The sequence below is a fragment of the Anomalospiza imberbis genome, chromosome 6 (assembly GCF_031753505.1).
Source record: "Anomalospiza imberbis isolate Cuckoo-Finch-1a 21T00152 chromosome 6, ASM3175350v1, whole genome shotgun sequence".
Classification (NCBI taxonomy): domain Eukaryota; kingdom Metazoa; phylum Chordata; class Aves; order Passeriformes; family Viduidae; genus Anomalospiza; species Anomalospiza imberbis.
In genome coordinates, this window is record NC_089686.1 from 40,049,081 (window position 1) to 40,071,045 (window position 21,965).

The 21,965-nt window shown below is 38.5% G+C and overlaps 2 long non-coding RNA genes across 2 annotated transcripts; both read right to left on the minus strand.

Annotated features, from left to right (window-relative positions):
* Positions 1 to 1,719: 1,719 nt before the first annotated feature.
* LOC137476649 (uncharacterized) lies at positions 1,720 to 9,302 on the minus strand. Its single transcript, XR_011000497.1, has 3 exons — positions 9,180 to 9,302; positions 3,691 to 3,761; positions 1,720 to 1,999 (listed from the first exon to the last, which is right to left on the minus strand). It is a non-coding gene; the product is annotated as an uncharacterized lncRNA (long non-coding RNA).
* A 5,114-nt stretch (positions 9,303 to 14,416) lies between these two features.
* On the minus strand, positions 14,417 to 16,668 carry LOC137476650 (uncharacterized). The gene is made up of 3 exons (XR_011000498.1): positions 16,384 to 16,668; positions 15,384 to 15,602; positions 14,417 to 14,662 (listed from the first exon to the last, which is right to left on the minus strand). It is a non-coding gene; the product is annotated as an uncharacterized lncRNA (long non-coding RNA).
* Between the last annotated feature and the right edge of the window lie 5,297 nt (positions 16,669 to 21,965).

Sequence of the window (21,965 nt, forward strand, 5' to 3'; positions counted from 1 at the left end):
TTGCACAAGAGTGGGGACCTGTGGCCAGGCCAGGTGATGGACACTTGGAGGTATGCAGGAGCTGATGGCTCAGCTGGAAGAGCTCAGACTGTGAGGGTACAAAAGCCCAGGGTTTCTCTTGTTCATGGTCCCTCTACGGAGGTACCAGCTCCAGCTGTTATTCCATTGCTGCACCATGGTAAAATTACTTCAAGAAATCCAGATTGAATCTGAGACCCTGCTATGAAAAACCCAGGGTCGAGCCTGTGAGGAATCCTTGTCTGAGTGTGAGTGTGTGGGGTGTGCAGGGAGTAAACCCAGGGTCCTGTTGGGTCCCTGGGGCTGCCTGTTGCGAAGGCACCAGCAGTGAAAGTGTCTGGTGGTGGGAGCACGACTGCCAGTGCTCCTGAATTGTCAGACAGGGAAGTTTCCAAACAGCGCTTCATAAAAACATACAGACTATAGCCCTCACTTCTCCATACTTGAATTTTGTCCATCAGTACCCACGTCCTGAATCTTCACTGTGACTGGCAGGTGTAATGGGACTGCACTGGCCCAAGAACCCTCCTGTTCTCAAGATAAGTCTCAAAGTAGGCTAGAATTAAGGGAAGTTAGAGTGATTTAAATTTTGTGGTATCCCACAAGGAATGCAAGGAGGATTTGTACTTCTGAGATAACAAAGACTTTGTAGGCTGACTGTCAGTTTTACCAGCCTCTCTGGGAGAGGTTTTTAAATTCTGACTGATGAAAAATGTCCTGTCTTACATGAGCTCCTTTTGTGATATCCTGAGAAATGCTGTCTATCTGAGCTTTTGAATGCCCAATGCAAGCTCAGTTCTGGGATGGACAATTGCAAGTTTTAGAACTGCATATTGCCCCCTGCCCTTCCCTCAGATCCACTCCCCTATTTCTAATATGCCAGTGCTCAAACGCAGTACATTTTCACAGAGCACCCAAAAAGCAGGCCATTTTCATCCCTGCTTCTAAAAGGATGCAGCAAGTGCACATTTCACACATCTCCTCAGCTAGTGGACCAGGTCTAGATAAACATAGATCTTGCCCTTGGTTTCCAAATAGTGAGTGCTGAAGGTCTCACCTGGTGTTTTACCTATCAATCATAAGAGGAATATGTTCATGAAATCAAAGTTCTCCCACAAATTATTTTTTTTCTTATTAGCTTGAAGAATGAAGGGGAGCAGGAGCAAGGAAGAAGAAACACCATTTTAGCTTATTTTGTCACAATTTTTCTTTTACCCAATGATTTCAGCAAAAAATAGGACATTACAAGGAGTCATATCTCATTAAGCATTACTGACATGGTGATTACATTGAAGCTTAAATATTCTTCTCTTAATCCATAATGTTAAGTACTGTTTAGTGATTACTTTTTTTTTTTTTCACATTTAAGCATTCACTGTTTATAAGATGAGAAATTAGAATTGTTCAGATAAGAGGTAAAACAATATTCTGACCTGCATTAGGAAAAACATTGTCAGCAGGTTGAGGAAGGTGAGGTCCTGTCTGCTCAGTGCTGGTGAAGCCTCATCTGGAGTATTGGCCCTTTGTTCTGGGTGCTACAGCTCAAGAAATGGACTTTCTGGGGCAATTCTAGGAAAGAGCCACTAAGACAGCAAAGAGACTGCAGCATCTCACATGAGGAAAGGCTGAGAGAGAGTTGGAACTCTTCAGCCTGAAGAGAAGTTTTGGGGGAGGAAGATACATTAATGTCCGAGAGGGCTTAAAAATGGAGTCATAGCTGTTCTCAGAGCCACAAGAAGGAACTACAGGCAATGGGTGCAAAATGATGCACATGGAATTCCATATGAACACAGAACAATTTTTTTTCTGCAAAGGTGGTCAGACACTAAAACATTGCCTGTAAAGTTTCCATCCTCAGGGATGTCCATAATCTTACTGCACACTGTCCTGAACATCCTGCTCCAGCTGACTCCTCTTGAGGGAGGGAGTTTGGACTAGGCGGTCCCATGAGATTTGTTCCAATCTCAACTATTCTGTGATTCTGTGAAAGGAGAGAATGGCTAATAAATACCTGACGTGAATAAAGGTGTTCTTTGCCCATCTAACACTGATTTTGTGATTTAGAAGTTTAAAGGAACACCTCAGCATTCAATTTAAAACAAAACCAGAAAAGAAAAAATTATTTGTAAATCAACCTATAAAATGAAAGCTAAGTCAAATAGCCATGCTGTTTATTTCCCATTTTCCACAGCACTGTAGTTAATGTCTCTTGTGGGTTCCAGAGGCTGCTGCTGGGGACAGAGAGAATCCTCTCTGGTCAGAAAGGCCACATATATATTTGTGGCTAAAAGAATAGGACTCGCCAACTCTCCTCCATCCATATCAGCTGAACAGGATTTCTGCCTCTGCAGCTTGACTTTTAGTCATGTTTTCAGCAATGCTGCAGGCCATACAGCCTTCACCTCAAGAGGCTTGGAGACCCAATAGGAAGTTCAGCATTCCTCTTTGAAAGAGCTTTTTCATTTGCCAAGGAGCAGCAAAGCCCCTTCCTGTTCTTGTAGCAAATTAGAGACATGGGACAGTCAATGTGGATACAACCCCTGTGTCCATTAGCACTGAGTCCTACACATTCACAGCAATCTGCTCTTAGAGACAAAGGGGCTTCAAGAACATCAGGGATCAACTTTTCCCTGAAGAAAAAGGATGAAATAAATCTATCAGCAGTCAGTGCATTAATTTCTTATTGAATCACTATTAACTATGTCTGCTATTTTTCTTTAGAGTCCAAGGGATTCTCAGCTGTTCTTCATCTGACTGGTCATACAGTACACCATGGCTTGGTGTTTAGGAGATGGACAAGAGAAAAATCTTGGTTTCTGAGCCTCCCTGAAACCTAAGATCAGAATTATGCTGCATAATTCTACTACATTTCTGTTCTCAAAAAATAATACCAAAAACCCCCAAATAGTATACCCTAAAAGTAAAGCCATATATCTTAATGGAAGGAAAAAAAAAAAACCAACAAAAAAACCCCAAAAAAAAACAAAACCAAAAAAAAAAAAAAAAACCAAAAAAAACTGTGCAGGCTTTAAGAAATAAACTATACAGCAGTAAGTTCAGAAACTGCCCTCTCCAAACTGAATAATCAAAACCTCATAATGAGACGTAAAAAAACCTACCTCCACAACAAATACTGATGGTGGAAAGGAATACTGAAAATCAAGGATGAATTGAATTATTACTGTCACCCTAGCCCTTCCTACTCCAACATCAACTACTTTTAAACTTACACAACAGATGAGGTATTGTAGGATAGCACAACATACCATAGCCAATGCACCAAAGGAAATTACAAAATGGAAAGTGAGGTGGCAAATGAATAATTAGGCAGTACAGCCTTACTTCTGTTCTGGGAAGAGTTTGAAGGGAAAAAAACAAATCACACAAATTATTGTTTGCATCGTAGTTGGACATTTGTTTCATAGCTGTTACCTATGATGCTTCAAAACTGATCCAGTCAAAAACTAAAGAAAATCTCTTATCATATCACAGTTGTTATCTCACTTGACAGGTAGTTATTTTTCTCTTGATGTAGAGTTCTTCTCATCTTCCCCATCTACATTCTCACAGATAAAATCTAAACCATTCAGAATGTTAGTAGAAGTTGCAGTTTGCTGCTTGGTGCTTCTCAGCAATCCCAACACAGATTGAAGGCTTTGATTTACTACTAACTTTAATTTCATGTTTTCTGACTCCCATCTGCTGATAGGAATTTCAACATTTGCACATGTCCACTCAACCCACTGCATTTAAAATAAAAATGAATCTTATGGAGTTAAGAAGTAAACTCTGCACTTGGTAGTTATGGATTAATTCCAGACAAAACCATCAACAAGATCTCAAATGATTTATGATGATTATGCAAAATCTTCACATCTGGATTGCCAGATGTGTGCTTTTTTTTTTGGCATGCAAACAAAGAGGCACCACCATTCATCTCAGCACAGTGATTACAGCATGATTTCTTTCTTCAGGAAAGAAATCTAACTACTGAATATGGGTATTAGAGTTTATCTGCGTGCTAGACTGGAGTACCAACAGTTCACTCACTCTTGTTCATGTCACATGCGTGTTTTAGCCCATGTGTTCTGGAACACAATGCTTTCTTCTCTTGATGAAGTCATGCACACCCCTACTCAATCTGATCAAGAGCTAGGAGGTATCAGGAAGGAAAGCCATGGGAAGTTTGAAAGATATTTCCCAGAAGAGATATACCACATGCACTTCTTATGTCTAACATCCAGTCTACAGGAGAGCAGGTGGCACACTGAGAAGAGAGTTGACAGAAAATTTGAGTGGGAAGGAAAAGAAAATCTTGCCTGAGGTGGGATCATCATACCATCCTGCTGAAAACATTGTATTATCTCTGAAGTATTCCTCTCTGTATCCTGAGGGCAGCCAGTTCCCAGATGACACCATTTTGGGAAATCTACTTTATAAAGATGAAAGTCTCCTCTAGGGCTAGTATGTGGAAAACTTGGAAGAAAAGGTTTTCTGATGGGCTCCTTCCACAGTCCTCCTAGACTTCAATAGTTTTTGGTATAAATGGACACACAGATGCCCAGATGAAAAAGATCCTCTGAAGCCAATTTCTATAGATTAGTAATATTGCATCATCTCAATACCATAAAGCCTGCTTTATTTTAGCTTATGTACTTAAAACCAAAACAAAACAAAAAACTAAACAAACCAAAACCAATTAAACAAACAAAACAAAAACTCAGAGAATTTGAAATCTTTCAAATTTTCTTAGTGGAAATCTCATCACATATTAGCATCCAAAATCTACATTCACATTTTTCCAGAGGATTTCAGCAGACTATGGTGAACTCATCCAACTTTCAGGGTGTGAAATGTTTCTCTCACATAATGCTCCTCTCTTCCTTTCAGTTTTTCAGTAATGCCTGAGCTCTTGCAAACCAGAGATTACCGACTTCATCAACAAGTCACTTGTGGATGACCATTAGATAACAGAAATCACTGTCTCCAGAAGAAGCTACAGGTGTCTAATCTACTATTCCGACCTCCCTCCACCCTCAGCAAAAACTCAGCACAATACAAACAATCCTTGAAAAGAAATCTTGCTAAAAGAAGATATTGATCTTTTCCTCCCTTTCCTTTAGCCTCCCGTTTTCTCCCCTTATTAGAAATGGAGTTAGCTTACCCTATTCCTCACCCAGACTGCAAACATTAATAATACAGAATAAGATTCGCACTTGCCTGAAGCAATTTTATTTTCCACTAGCTGCCCACTAAATAGCAGTTAGAAGCTATTCCAGCAAATGGAGTGCTCCATGGCCTAGGGGGATGACACGCCACATTCTCCTTCACAGTCATTGCTTTAGTTCCCCTGCAGATTATCTAAATTATCCACAATACAGCCTTCTTCATTATAGCTATAGGAATGAAGCAGGACTATATGAAATTTTACCATTTCTACAATGCATCACTAACCCCATCATCAGCTCAATATATTCATTAATATTTGGAGTATTCACAAGCAGAAGTTGGTTAAATTTGCCGATCCATTATAATGCTGGTTTTGAGAAGAAAAAAAATCCAATGTTTCCACAAACAAATTAACACAGAATTGAGGATATTTTTGCTGCATGAGATCTTTTCAGCAAAGCATTAAACACAAAATCCACTTTCAAATGTTTTTAACTGTGACAAATTAACTCTTCCTAGTGTTAAAACAAAAGTCAACCTTTTGTGATTAAAATGCGTCTTTTCCTTCAAGATGTCTCTTTGATAAAGCTGCAGTATGAAGCCAGTACAAATTTATCTGAAGCATGAAACTTCAAAAGTCTATTTTCTTCAATTTGTAACAATACCTAGGTACACATCTGATAAAAAGTCTGCACAAGAGGGATGGACTTCATCTGAGCTGCAGGGGGACCAAGCTGTAATTCTTTAAACAAAGACCATGAGTGAACGTTGAAACTAATGAGTTAGAAAAAGCTGAATGAATGCAAAGAACACAATTTTCAGAATAGTGTTTCTTATTATGCAAATGCAAAAATTATTTACCTTATGTGAATCATAGGACAAAGGCTGAAAAGTAAACGAGAAACATAATGCAATTTGCACTAGGTATAATTAGTGGGCAACTACAAAGATACGACTTCCTTACATCTGAGTATCAGATACAGACACCAGCACAGGCTCTGCAGAGGGAAGTCTTGTATTTCATCAAACTATTGAGGTATTGGAAGAAATCATGAACAGAAAAACAGTTATACAACCAGAAGGTTTGAATTGTTATTTTGTTGGGTTTTTTCCTATTATCTCTCTTACCATAGGCTTTTAAAACAACTAAGCAGCAGTGAAATAAGTGGGAAATGTTTAGGAATGAGGAAGCAAGTGGTTAAAAAATGGAAGGTGGAGGAGGTTTGATATGGATAATTGGTCAGCATTACAGTGGAAGAAAGTAATTAGTGGAAACTCTTGAGTTTGTGCTATTCATTTTATTGCATCTTAACCTTGAAAGCAGCGTTAGTGGTAAGGCAAGGAAGTGTGCCAGTGATAGAAAAAGCATTCAAAGGAGTGAGGATGAGGAAGCACGGCGAAATCTGAAGGACCTCACAAAACCATTCACCTGGCAGGTGAAACCCAGTAGAAATAAGCATAAAACAAGGAAAATTACTCCTAGTCATGGCCATTAGCAGAGAAAGAATTGGAGGTCCCAGTAGTTGGTTCCACAAAGTAACAAGTGAACACTCAATAGCAGTGAAAAAAATAAGGAAATGTTTGGAATTAGCAAAAGAAGGATAAACAGAACGGGTCACTATGCCACTGTTTAAATCTACAATTCATCTTATGGAGCATAAATATATAAGAATGGTGTGTGTATGGCCGAAACCCTTGGCTTGAAAATAATCTGTTATTAGGAAACCAAAAACCTTCAAAAAGAGGAACAGGGATAAAAAAAAGGTCAAAACAGTAAAAAAATGACTGGCTTCCCTATGAAGTAGGCAATTAGTAGGCAAAATATTTCAGGCAGTGGCAGGGATTTAGGCAGAATATAACAGGTGTGCAAAATCATGAAAGACATGGAAAGGCTGGATAGGGATAGATGGTCTTTTAAAGGAAGTCCAGTAAATGAACCTACAGGGAACCATGTTCAAAGCGGCAAGGAAGGCACAGGGTAGCATAAACCTGTAATATCTTGCTGGAGAAAATTGTGAATACAAAAATGTTTATATGGGTTCAAGGAGAAAAGGGGCAAATGTTTAGGGGATAGATAATTTGGCATTACCAGACAGACCAACTACAACAGAACTGTTAAATCCCCGGTACTGAATAAAGCAGGAGGTTCAGAGAGCCTGCATACATGTGTTAAGCCTTGCGCATGCTTGCTCCATTTTTACTCTTCCTCAGGTATTTGTATATGGTCATTGTTCATTTTTGTTGTCTTAGTGATTAGCTGCTTCACTTCAGAAAACTGCTTTTGAACACCCTGACCCCAACATAAACCCTTCCTCTCCCTCTGTCCAGTAATACTTTCCCCTAGGTGAAGTTCAACCCATTTCCTACCCTATACCCTTCAATCTCTGCTTTCAATTTAGACTTGTGCTGAAACAAACAAACAAGTTTCCATATTTCCAGTGTCATTTCCCTTAAAAATGCATCAGCTTTACTTTAACTCCCCCCTGCCAAGACAAAGCAAAAAACTCTTCTAGTATTTTTACTTTTGTATTACATATACACACTTTCAACATGGCCATTTTTCTTCTTTCTGCCTCACTAAAGTATCATGAGCTCTGCTCTCCATCATTATAATTCCATTGAGCTGGGCAGTTAAATTAGTATAAAATTATTGAAAAGAAGAAGGGAGTTTAGCCCATGCTATACATGAATTACTTCATCCACCACAGTGAATTTATAATACTACCTGCAGTTTAATAGTAGAGAGGAGAACAACTACACAGTTTATAAAGAGGGAATTAGAGGAAGCAAAACAGCTGCCTAAGCTGAAATTTAGCTGCAAACACTACAAATAAAGACCCTTACTCTTGGGAAAACAGCATTATATTCTTCTATTCAGGACATTGACACTGTCAGGGTAACTCAGTCAATTATGTTGGGTGACATTTTCTTTATACATATTAATAAAAGAAAAAGTTAAATAATTTTACCCTAATTTAATCTAGAATAAATTAAAAAAAAAAAAAAGCTTTCCTTGTTGTTTAAAAACTGTGATAAAAGTGCAAGAGGAAGAGAGAAAAGTAAAAAGACTTTTAGGGACAAAAAGAATAACGTAACCTTTGAAAATTTGCTAAAGCTTAAGATTTGTCTGCTCAGACTCTGCTTTCTACCTCCATGTAATTAGATTTTAATTTTCTTTTTACATCCTTTCCTCTACAGATTCTGAGAAGTAATTATTTCAATATCAATTGATTTGAAGGAACAGTCCCAAGTCTGAATTAAGCAGCTTATGGAAGTTTGTCTTGCTCCTGGTTAAACATTCCCGCTATGCAGCTGGGTAAGCTGCTTGCAGTAATAAAATCCAGATGAAATAATGGAAGTGTGCTTGTGAGCCCAGGCTTGGTCTGGCTAGGGGGAACTTCTCAAATGTCTCTTATCAATGTCAGGGATTTAGAGAAAGCCTTCCCAAACAATCAAGCAGAGACAGAAACAAGGTATAAGCTTGATTTCTTCCCTCCAAAGTGCCTTTCATCAAAACAATATCAAATTTCATATGTTTATAAGCACTATGTAATAAACAGTTCTTCTGCCTATATTGTAATAGACAGTTAACTTCACAAACATGAGGTCTTCACCTTTCTCATACAAATGCCAGTGTAAAGAGACCTTCACATTGGCAGTTTTTGCTTTCAGCTATAAGTTCAGGGAACTTAGCAAACCAGAAATAAAGATACTTAAAATAATAATTTAATTTTTTTTTTAAAAAGTTAAAATCCACACCAAAAAAACCCACAGGACAAAACAGTGGATATTTTTGAAGTGTTTGTTACAAACTTACCTTTTGCTTTGACTTTTCTTCTATTTTACCTTTTTACTTACAGCCAGGAAAGTAGACTAGGGAAAAAAGTGTAAGTGCATAAATTTTAATAACATTAGTTATTACAGTAAGTATAAGTAGGGGCTGGTCAACAGTGGAAAAAAAATAAACCCAAACACAGAAAAACAATGCCTACCACACTTGTGAATTCTTATGTTCTCCTTTTGTGATTCCTGCAAGTCACTTTGCACAAGCCCCACAGCAGCAGGTTCCTATCAACCTCTCTTTTCTACCAAGTGGAAATGGCTGCTCAGATTAGAAAATTCACAGCACATGGGGTACCCACCACTTCTCTGAGCAACCTGTTCCAGTGTCTTCCCATCCTTGCAGTAAATAATTTTTTCTTTGCTGAAAGATGGAGAGGGACTTTTTATAAGGGCATTTAGTGATAAGATATTAAATATATATATAATGTGCACTCATGGAGACAGGGATTTCATTATTGAGGAGGGGAATAAAATCTTTGCTCTATGGAGAGCAAAATTAGAAAACAGCATTGCACCAACAAAACCCAGAAGTATTTTTCTGTGGCCCTGGTGGGCACTTCACTAAGATGCTTACGAGACTTCAGCAAGAATCTTCATTCTCTGGACATCCTTTGTCCTTAAATTGAAACAGCTAATGAGATTCTAATGGTATCTCACAAACTCAGCTCTTCTAATCAGGCTTTTTGGGATTCAGATATTCTCACTTTTGCTCTTTCATGAAAATTAGCGCTCTACAGTCTGACAACCCATGTCCACTTAACAGTGTAATTCTTCCAGAGCCTTTTCAGAAGAAACTGCACAATCCTCAAAATTCTGGACTTGAGGGCTTAGCTTCTCACTGGTTAAAAATGATGCAACAGCTAAAGAAAGGCTTGGAGAATACTCCCAGTGGGGCTTCTAAAATAATCATGCTTCATATATGAATACCATGGAAAATATAATCAGTTGTGGAAAGACACAGTGAAATGGAAGCATCTTTCAAATCTTTACCTCGTTCAGTGAGTCTGTTCATTCTTTCAGGTCCTCCCTCATTTTCCTGTGCAAGCCTCCTCATTCCTCATAAATGCCTATTATTAAAGTTATTGTTATGTAAATTTAGTTACTTTTTCTCCTACCCCTAGCACACTTAGTTACTTTTTCTCCTACCCCTAGCACAAGCCAGTTGATACCTTTGTTTTGTTGCAGCCCACCTAAAATTCTAACTATTCCACATAGGCTGCAGCTAACTTGCTAGCAAGGACAGGGAAGCAGACTCTGCATTTCAAGCTAGCACCATGCCATCCAGCAGGAAGAAATGTCCAGACAGAATCCAGGATACAGTGTCATTTATAAATCAAATCAACATTCACAAATGGAGTTTGCAGGCTGATAATATGGCCATCCAGTGTTTCAGCCTAATTTCTTAACCAGTCATCTGAGACGTACAAACTGACCATTAAACAATTCCAAAAATTGGAGAGGATAAATCCCATATCTGTCACATTAAGCGCCGTGCAAAGAAAGTCATTCACAACACACAAGAGGCTATTTCCTTGGTCTTTTGAAAGCTTCACCTATTCCTCATGACTTTATACTTTCTTCTGAGCTGCATTTGAAAATGGACAGTTCTAAGCACAAACACTGATTATTTAAACACTGTTCCTACTGCACTTGACTTTCCTCAGGGTAGGGTCTGGCATGGGGCCAAAATAACTGCCAGGAAAGCCACAATCACACTACAAAAGGACTTTCAGAGAGATTCCTCCTGAGCCAAATTTGTCTTCAATTTCAACTGTACCTTCACCTTCCTCTGGAATTGTGGACTTCTGCCACTGACTTGGAGAAATCTTCTGCCCAAAAGACCTTGAATAATCAGGTCATCACTACTGCTCACTGAAGACTTTATTTATTTTTAAATTATCATGTATTTGGGTTAGATAGCAACAGCTAGATGAAAAATCCCAGAATCCCTAAATGGTTTGGGTTGGGAGGGACCTTTAAAAGGTCATCTAGTCCAAACCTTCTGCAAAAGGCAGGAACACCTTAGGTAAAGCTCAGTTACATCCATTTATCAATACTTGGTGCTTGAGATCACCACACTACAACATTCACAGTCTCCCATGGGTGAGCTGAGACTGACACGCCTGCAGTTTCTGCACAAGATTCAGCAGTTCTCAATGTCAGTGAGGTGCAGTGGTACACACAGTGCTTGTAGCCACACCGTGCTAGCATGCAAAAGTTACACCCTGGGTATTTCAAGTAAGTATATAATTGAAGTTACATATTTTTTCTAGAACAGCAGGAGTCAAACTTAAGATTAAATATCTTAAACTATACAAGAACTGGAAACTATCTTAGGCATTAACCATGAAGCATCACATTTCTGTGTCTTGCTCCTAGCTTAAACCAAAACCTTTCTAGTTCAGTACAAGTTAAGAACAGGAGTCACACTGATAACTCCTCTGTACATGCTGCCATTGACCCTGCTTTGGGTGTTCACTGAAAGCAGGACAAGGACAGGCCTTAACAGCACATGATGATGATAATAAACACAAAATAAAGAACTTGACCCTGAGTTCCATGTTCTCTGACATCAGCCAAGCAGCAAGGCATTTAAACACCAGCGCAGGAGTTTTGTTCTGTTATCTGTCAACTTCTGAAGATCCCCACATCTTTTTGAGTCTGCACTCTGGATTTTTGTTGATTCCCCATAAACTGGGTGTCCTGTAAATATTAGGCTCCAACTGGTTTTCATGCTCTGGATCTGGAAGACCTGGAATTTTCTTGCAACACTTTTAGACTTCTCATGTCAGATCTGTACTTGGAGTTGCAGTGCCTACAGTTTGTGTACAACAGGGTCTCAGCAGCCAGATGGAAATCAAGGTGTATTTCCACACTACAGACATCAGTCAAAATGCTTTACTTGAAACATTTTATATCCAATAAAGATTTCGACAAAGTGCTGTTGAATATTTGTCAGTCAGTTGTATTCCTGAACTCCCCTTCCAGGCTGTTAAAATAAAAAGCAAAAAAACAACAGTCTGCCTATCTCTTGATTCTCATGCTGTCACATAAATCTTAAAAATGTTTAAGTGCTGCATCTTCTGAGCACTTCTCTATGGCACAAAATGTCCTATTCTGTGGATAAAATAGTTCAGATATAGAATAAATAACTTATTTACCCAAAGTAGTGCCATTTCTTCAGAAAATCAAGAAAAAAATCATACACAGGTGGTCTACTCTACTATCAGAGATGAAAAAATCTTGGGGTAGAAAATTTGTCTGTATCTTTAAAAATAAAATGGATTAACAAGGCTAGAATAAGCTGGTCATTGTGTTTCAGTTGGTAGTTGTATTTCAGCTGGTAGTTGTATTTCAGTTGTATTCATTGCAGCAATGTCTACTGAACATAAAAATATCATTAAGGGTAAAAGTGCATTTAGCTGATATGTTCCTAGATTGATCCATACAAATTTGAAAAAAGCAGTGATGGATTAATGCTTTTAGTGTGCACCTATCATCTGTTGGATTCAACTTACAGATGGTGGCATCCAGAATGAGGAATCTGCACTACAGTCTTCAGAGATGATGTACCAGAAGGAAATGTATCCAGAAATACGAAACTTTATTTATTGTGCTCAGGTATTTTAACAAATTACTTCCAGACCTAAAATGCTTGGTTAAAACACTGAAATTACGTCTCGGAGCTCCCTCTGGTAACCGTGAAGACTTGCCAAAGCAATATGCTATTAGTTAGTACTGCATTACCTGAAATAAAGGTAGACTTATAATAGATACAAATAAAGGTAGACTTAAAAAATATACTATCTGATCACTTGGAGTAGTTTTGTGAAATGTATTGAGACTTTTTATTGCTTTCCCAAGATACAAGTATAGTTGATTGCCAAAATCAACAATAAAATCATTGATTGATAAGAAATAAAAAATAATAAAATTGTTTATACTTCACAAATTCCAGACTTGCATGCGTTTGTCTTTTTTTTAACAAAGTAATGATACTTTATTTTAAACTATAGTGGTAATTTTTCATGAGTGGCAAATATTTTAATGTCTTGTAACCATTTTAAGAAGTTTCCATTCCCTCCTTCACCCGTGTTACTTCATGTATGGCAATTAATTAACATTTGTAAAAGTGAGTGGGAGAACCCTCTGTGGAGAGGGCAAGAAGTGGCTTTGGGGAGGAGGAAAGCAGATGATGAATGTGCAGGGTTGATGCAGTAGTTAACTGAACAGAAATTTTCTCTGTTGGGGCAGTATCTTGCTAAGAGACTTTTCTATTTGTTACCACTTTCTTACCAAAATTTTCACCCCCTTACTTGTGATGGATTCCAATCCTACCCTTGTGAGGCTGGTTTTTATGAGGAGAATAATTACATGTACATGTGTATGTCTCTTCTGGTTTCACATCTCCATCACTGGCTCACCAGCCAAGACAAAATAATTTTTAAAAAGCACTTTTAAATTAAAGAGAGTCAGAATGTAGCAGCATAAATATTTATTTCTCAGCATCAAAAATTAAGACCGTTAAGAAAAAAAAATCAATTCTGTAAGTTTCCAGGAAGGTAGATACTGGTTCATATCTTATGTTACATGTCCACATCACAGTGTAGACCCATTTCTCTCAGAAACATTCCCAGGTGAATTTAGAGTTAATCGAACGGGCTAAGACAACTGAGAAAATACTCTCAGCTTCTTGGTCAAACTAATGAATCCAGGACTGTGAGCACAAATTTATGCAAATTTTCAAGATGAACTTAATGCTGAGAAACACCAATTCAGCTGCACATGTAAGCAAATGAACTGTTTGAATCATGTGACTGTTCCCACTGGGATCAATAACCTGGCCTGCGTTATTGCCACAGAGCATACTAGAATAAATGCCCCTGCCGAAAAATGAAAGGTGATACTGCAAGAAGCCCCATATTAATAATGAAATTCAGAATTAAGTTACAGAAATGAAAAATAAGAAAGAAGAAAAAAGGAAAACAATAAACAACCTTCAACATTTTACAGACATTCAAACAGTGCTAGTGAGTGATGCAAGAAGAGGAACATATGAAGATTTTTGTCAGGTCAGGGCAGACATGGTTGTTTTACTGTTTTTGGAGATAAACACAGAACAGGCTACTGCCAAAATCAACACCCAGTTCTTAGCTGCCCTGAATAATTTCCAGCTTTAATTGAGGATCAGGGCCATAATTTTGAGCAAAATACCTTGCCAGTCCTTTTTAAAATGTCCAATTCTCAATTTGGGTTTTCTTTCATATTCTGAAGTACCTGTAAGTAAAATTGCTTTTATTATAATTTTCAGGACATCAGTCTCTCTGGGAACAGAGATTTTTTTCTTTTGATCTTTACATTTATCGCTAAAGAAGATATTTTTATTCCTGGCACCTTCTTGGAGAAGGTTTAAAAACTTTGTCTCTTTCCATAGTTACATTGCACTTGTCCTCTAGTGATCCCAGCAGCTACACATGCTTTTGGGCTTTTGGAGGGATAATTGCTGACACACCACTGACTTTTCCACGAGAAGTACGGCTGCATGTTTGGCTCCTGACCACACCAGACGGTGGAACAAATGTGGGAACTGACAATGCCATCTTATGGTGGACATTCAAACTGCAAATGCAGTCTGTAAAAGAGACACAAAAATGGCTGTTGCCCTAGATAGAAGGATGCAGCTTAAAGTATGGAGATGAATAATTGTTAATCACTAGCCTTCTTTAAGGGCTTAAACCCAGCAGGATCAATTTAAATGCCAAAGCTGAAGACTTGGCTTGTGATTGCAAGTGACTATAGGAAAGGAAAAAGAAAAGGGGGGGAGAAATGTTCTCACATCCTCTTCTCATTAAGTTTCTCTTCTCACCTGTTATGGTCCCTTAGCACAAAAACAGCACTCACTCAACATGGATGACATGTCTAAAGCATTTATATTCACAACAATAGCAGCATTTTGCCCTGGAAGTTGGGGTATCCAGAAGTTAGAACCGTGTCTGTTAGATGCCCAGAGATGTCATCCAGAAGATGATAGAGAGTGGGACACAAAGACCACCAAACACAGTGATGTGTGTCCTTACTGGAGAGGAGCTGTGAGTACACCCTGCAAGTTTCTATGGGAACCACACGGGTTTTTACCATTGGACTGTCATTGCATTGAAGCTCTAGCTTTAATAACTGCTTCTTGGAAGAGGAGTAATACTGAGGCAAAAAAAGAGGATACCATTACTGGTCAAAATTAATGGAAAACTCTTGGTTTTCAAACAGCAAGATGCACAGCACAGTTGAGGCTCCTCTGCTCAGTGTTGTGAAAGCAGCTCAGGCACATGTGTGGAGAAGAGAAGATGGGGTTAAACCTGGTGCAGATGAGGTTTCTGTGCCATTCCACCTTCATCACTTCTGTGCTTGGGGATGAGAAGCTGGATTCCAGCAAGTCCAGATTATATGTGACAGATGCCAACAGGGAACCAGCCTGAAATGTGGTGGGCTGTGGTCTCACTGCTCAGCTATTCCTAGTGTTCCTTCTGCTTCTTTATGTCTGATTTATTTTTTTCCTTAAAATGCAGCAAAAGTTCCTACAGTAAAACAACATCATTAACATTTCAGACAAAACTTGTCTTGTGACAGCAAAAATATTGTGAATTTAACCTGTCCTCAGTGAATAATTTAGTGAACACTCTAAAGCCTTCAGCTGGGAAAGTGTGTGAATATGCATTTTGGAACCATTTAACCATTTATTTAATTTCTATCTTGGTGGGTTTTTATTCCTTTTAGTTTTGCTTTTATTTTTGCTTTTTACTTTTCTGTTGAGAAATTTAACTCAGGCCAGTGCCCTGGAAGTTGCCTGGAAGGAACTGCACACATGCTGAATATTTATATAGAATGACAATGACATTTGACTTCAGGTTTTCTTTGACAAAAACAGTTCCATTCAGCTGTGACCCATATCTCTTTGTCCTGACAAACAGAGGAAAACATAAAACATTGGACCAAAATTGAATGAGACTTGAATTCTTCATTTTGTTCCCAAAAAACACTGACTTAAATTTGATACATCTTAGCGGATTAACATGTTTTAGAGTGAATTTTAAAATTTTATAAATGTTATTCTTGCTTCTATTTTTCCATAGCACAGTTTGTCAAGTGATGTTTGTCAAATGTGCTTGTCAAACACATCCATAAATTTAATTCTTTTTTTCCAAGAACCTTGTTTTTCAAGGAACATGACAATAAACTAACAAATAAACTGAGGATGAGAAGGGTGTGATATAGAGGAAAAGTGGCTGGCATGATTGCTCTCTTTTTGGTAAGGCTATATGTAACAAGAGTGCCTTCCTCTAGTAAAATTTGTCCTACTTTTCTAAAATATTCTAGCATATCTCTAAATCCTGCAGCTCTGCCAGAGTCACAGTCCATTAGGATCCGGCTGGATCGTTTATGTGATTTGGAGAGCACTGCCAGGAAACTGGGGTAAATATGGAAAATAATATTGATGCCTTGACACATCAGGATCTGCAGCATCAACACTTAATGAGTCCCTCTTGAGGCTGCACCCAAAATAACCTCTTCGGAATTAAATGGAAAGCCATGGTTCTGAATAAATGAAAAAGCCTACTACGATCTGTAAGCCTGGGAATATTAAGTGTTGGTTAGTTCTACTGTAAAGTCCTTTAGTTTTCTCTGTGAGTTCATAGCCCGATTCCTTCATGTAACTACTTAAATATGACATTATGACAATATTGATGCTGAGTACTGGGGCACTCAAGAAGCCACAGGTGTCAAAATTAAAGTAGCTTGTTCGACTTTCACTCACTGCTTCATGCATAACTATTGCTTTCAAGTTATAGCACCCCAAATTTTGTATTAAAATAGAGTACTTGGAATGGAAACATTTAAATACAATCATTTTCCTAGAACAGTAAACACAAAAGCCACAATTTATTTGTAAAAGATTAAATTAAGTAAATCATTTTATGATAAATCTACATTAAAATCTGAGCAAGAATGTCTTTCAGCATCCTGCTCACAGAAGAGTTTCTGTTTTTCACATCAAAGAGTTATTAGCTTAAAAATCCAAACCAAAACCTCACCCCTAGCTCAGGAATTTGAATCCAGCCTTGCCTTGCTCCTGATTAATACATACTACCCACTATGCTGCACAGCTGTACTACATTTTTCTTGCTCTCCTTTGGTGATGAATCTGAGCAGTCTGTGTGTTAGCTGCAAAGTCACAAGGGTCACATAAATATCTGCAAGATAGGCAGACAATAATGCTTCTGGAATTTTTGAAAAACAAGGGGAAATAACAGAAAATAAAACAACCCATCTGGAATCTAAATCAAGGGTTGTTTACCTTCTAGCACACACAAACAAACCTTCCAAGGAGAACATTCTATCATTCTTGCTCTTTGCGTAATACCTCTGGGCCCTTTTATAACATGTAACTATCAGATGCCAAAAATCCCAACTCACACAGATTATTATTGCAATGCTTGGAAAGTTATTCCAATGAATCAGGCACACACACAAAAATGAAGAGAGCTATCTCTGTTCATTCAAAGGCTGTCCCACAATTGCTTAAGGTTGTAGTCTGATTCACATGGCTTCTCTAGGTTTTTCACAGCTAGCAGAGACCTTGGATGCTCTGAGACTCCTGTATGCCAATCAAAACAAATTCTTAATAAACAAAGAAATCTTGCCTTTGAAATCCAGAGAGAATCATGCTGGCGAGGAGCAGCTATGCAATATTTTCTTTTCTGTCAAAGCAGCAGTAACCTTCTAAAAAGAATTCAGGAAATGTCAAAAAATATCCTTTTCTCATGCTCCAAGCTGGATTTTCCCTCTATTGTCTTCACAGGATGAGCTGTTGGAGAATACCAGTGTTATTTGATTTTAGCAATGAGGAGTCAAGCAACTTTATGCATCATGACTATTTCAGCATCTGCCTCAGCAGAAGTTGTAGTTCGGCTTCAGAGAGAAATTGCTCCAGTTTTCACTCCTTTTGAGGACACTCCACTTCTGCTCATAGTGTAGCTTTAGAAATACTGAAGAATGAGGATATTAAGTTAAGGGCAAGAATAGGTTTATTTTTCCTTTTGAGAGTTTAGTTTTGCTACTAAGGCTCAACTTTTGAAACACTCACAGAAGTAAAACTGGAGATTTAGGCCCCTGGAGTGTGAGGGTACTCAAAGAGTTTTAAAAAATTACTGATAGATGGTGAACCCTGCAAGCCCAAATGCAGCAGGCTTGAAGGAGTGAGGAGGATGCTTATTTTATCTCACCTTCTATTTCCCTGTGCTTGCCTATTGCAGTAGTATTGCTGTCAATGCTTTCCACTGCAAAGTCTTTAGCAGATTTATAGAAAATATACTGATTTCAAATTTCCAATAACCCAAGCCATAAGTCTGTGTTACCCAAACAGCTATTGTGATTCTCTCGGTTGTAGGGATAGAGATGGCTCAGCTAAGAAAGGCAGTATGCTCAATTTACATCTGTCCTTTGGCTGAGATCAGTACCAAAGCCTGAGAGATCTTGTTACGTGTTAATTACAAGGGGTTCCATGTGTCCTGAAAAAAGATGTCAACAGTATCAAGAGGCTGGTGTTTATGGAAAGACGCAGAGAAAAGGGGAGAGAGCATAGAATTATTCTTGGAGTCCAAGATGATGAGCATCCTTTGAATGGGACTGATAAAATCATGTTAGAGGACAACTGTGGACTGCAACAAAGGTGCCTGTAGAATGAAATGCATCTGCAGGAAAGGTTTGAAAAGTCAAGAGGCTTAGACAGAGTACAAATATTTTTTCTCCTTCTCATCTCTCTTTTTCTCTCATAAAATGTGACCTCTCTCCAAGGATATTTCTGGAAAGCAGTTATAAGGATTGGAGGGTAAGACAGGAGAGAAGTACAGGGAGCACAGAGTTAACTCCTCCACATGTTGGCCATGAATTTGTGAATGCCTGTTTTGATTGTGGAGAAAGGAATTGCCTAATGTCCACACACTCACGCTTCTATAGCACTTTGCTTTAAAGGGGATTTGTTCTGATTCATCAAATGACTTCTCTGAAAAAACCGGTCTAAAAATGTCCCTCATCCTTTGCTTTTATCTTATCTGTTTAATCACTGGTTTAAAAAATAAATAATAATAATAAAAAGAAACAAAAATAAAACAAAAACAAAAAAGATAAAAAGGAACTTTCAGCTTATTTTTGCAGAGCATTTTGGATTCCACACATGACTACTAATGCATTTCTGAAGCAGAAATGAAAACATGTCAATTTTTCTAGTTACTTCTTTCCCTAGCTTTGCCCACTGCTTAGCCTTTCCATCAGTACTGCCTTGGGGTTACCAGCAAACTCCAAAGGGATCTGTGAGGACTCTGCTGAGTTGTGAATCCTCCACTACAGCTGCAGAGGAAAACACCACTTGGATTTGGTGTGATGCTGACCAGAAAACTGAAAGTAAAGGTATTTTGTCCACATAAGCACTTTAACAATTAATACACTAGAACCGCTCACTAAGGAAAGTAGACAAATTTATGCAATGCTGCTCTGTGAAGTAAGTAATAGAGTTTGTTCTGAAAATGTTGGTTCTACATGATAGCATGTGCTAACATGCTGGGACAGCCTCAAACACCTCTCCCATCTCTGTCCATGCTGCTCAGAGGGTAATGGGAGAGCCACAGAGGAGAATGCAGATGTGCTGACTCAGCAAGTACGCAGCAGGAGTCCTTCCACTGTAAAAATGTATTCCAGGATTTGACAATGATCAACTGTGGTTAAATCAGAGCCCTGAGTTCCCTCTGGTGCTGTTGCTGAGCCCTGAGGCCAGGATCTGAGCGTGGTGCCATATGATTATTTTACTGCTGAGAATGAAGAAATATGCATTTAACTTCTGGCACCTGCAACATGCCTGCAGGTAGTTCTTGTTCAGTAACAGAACCAACTAAATCCTTATGTGTGACTTCTCTGTGGCTCATTTATTTCACTTAACTTCTGCCTTAGCATGCAATACAAAGTATAAACAACTACATTTCAGCATATAGACATATAAATGCTCAGCCCAGAAGATTCTCACATGCACAGAATTGTGAATTGTGCTCATCTATGGCACTGCAAGAGATGAACATACACACTTGACCCTTAGCTGTCTCTAGTAAATTTGTAATATAGGTACAGGAGTCAAAACAAGTCATTAATTTATTCTGCAGCTCCTCTCTTCCTCATTTGAATTTTCCATTTAAGTAGCTGGTGATCAGTGCTGTCTCCAGCATCTCTGCTGATTTAAATCAGCTTGGGCCAGTTTTCCATAGCCTTGTTTTGGAGCCAAAGGCCGTGATAATGTACATGAGTGAAACCTGTCTGCAAAGTGTAAATAAACAGATAAAAGAGTTTGACCATCCATAACTGCAATTTCCCCTTTAAGCAAGCAATCAGTGGAGTCCTCCAAACTGCCATTCTCCTTTGTTGGTGGCACGTGTTTAACCTCATATCCCTATTCAAGGACAAAAACGGACATGATCTGACAGTAAGACTCATACATTTCAAATCTAAAAGTTGGCCACAGGGGAGATGAATAATATTGGTGCTGTAGCCCTGAATCCTGCCTTTTTGGTAGACAAAATTTAGTAGCCACTATATGTGTGTGGATGGGAACACTCAGGTTCCGTTTCAGAAGAAAAACCTAACTTTAACCGTTTTTGTGCATAACCTCCAGTGTGCCAACTCACTGCTCTTCTCTGTATGCTACAGAAAAAGGGAGGACTGGGCCCAGAGGGAGATAGCCCAAATGAGGGCAAGGGAAGTGAAAAACAGCATGAGAATAGATGAATTTGGACAGCAATCAAACCAGCCTTGTCACCACTCCTTCCCCCCTATGTATTTTAATTGCATGGTTCCAAATCTCTTCAACTTTAGGAGGAAATCTGCTCGTCTGTGAGTATTTGATCTGGCATTAACTCTATCAATATCTGCGACCTCACTACCATGGGGAGATCCTGGGGTTCTTTAGGAAGAGAAGAGGAGATGAAATGGGATGTAATACACTGGAGCCTAGCAAAAAGTACTGAAGAGAATTGGCCAATAGCCAAATGTTTTCATTCCTAGCAGAAAGGCATTAAATGAGACTGGCTGCATTTAACTGAGCATCTTTCTGATTAAATAAATCGGTAAAGAAACCTCTGTGTATGTGCATTTGCATTATATATTTACATATAAGTTTTGCCATTCTTAAATACTTTCCTCATTTCCAGCCTATTGTAATGATTGCTTTAATGATTACAGTAAGGTTGGGAACACACAAAGAATGAAGGAGGAAAATGTTCATGTCAGGATTATGTTTCTTTGCTTATTCTATGCCATCTGGGGCCAAATCCAACATCTGTATGCACATCAGGAATGAATCTGACCCACGGATTTTTCAGGTCATAGGTAAAAACTCCTTAAAAACCAGAAAAAAACGGTCAAGGTGCAGAAAGGTCTTAGTCTTTCTTCTGTGGATATTTTGCAGCCATTCCTTCATTCATTGATCATTCTTCAAGTTGATTTTCATAAATAAAACTTTAGTAAATAAGGTGATAGAAATAAAACCGCAGTGCTGTCATGCATAAAGGTTGTCAGACTTTCTCTACTGTGACCCTCCTTCTTCAGCTGCCTGTAATGTAAGGAAATGTCACCCATGTGGCCTTTTGGTTTCAGTGTTTTATCTCTTTCTAAGTTGATTTATACATGCATCAAAACCAAAGATGGCTCTGTGGCAGCTCACTTGCCTCAGACACGTATGCTGTGGAATCAAGCATTAACTTATTACTGAAACTGTTCTTTGTACCTCAGGAAAGCCAAAGAAAAGCTTTTGGTGTTTCAATGACAAACTCCTCTGCAAGGCACAGAATATCTGAACATCAAGATTATTCTGCCATTTTAGAATGAAGTTTCAACTTTGG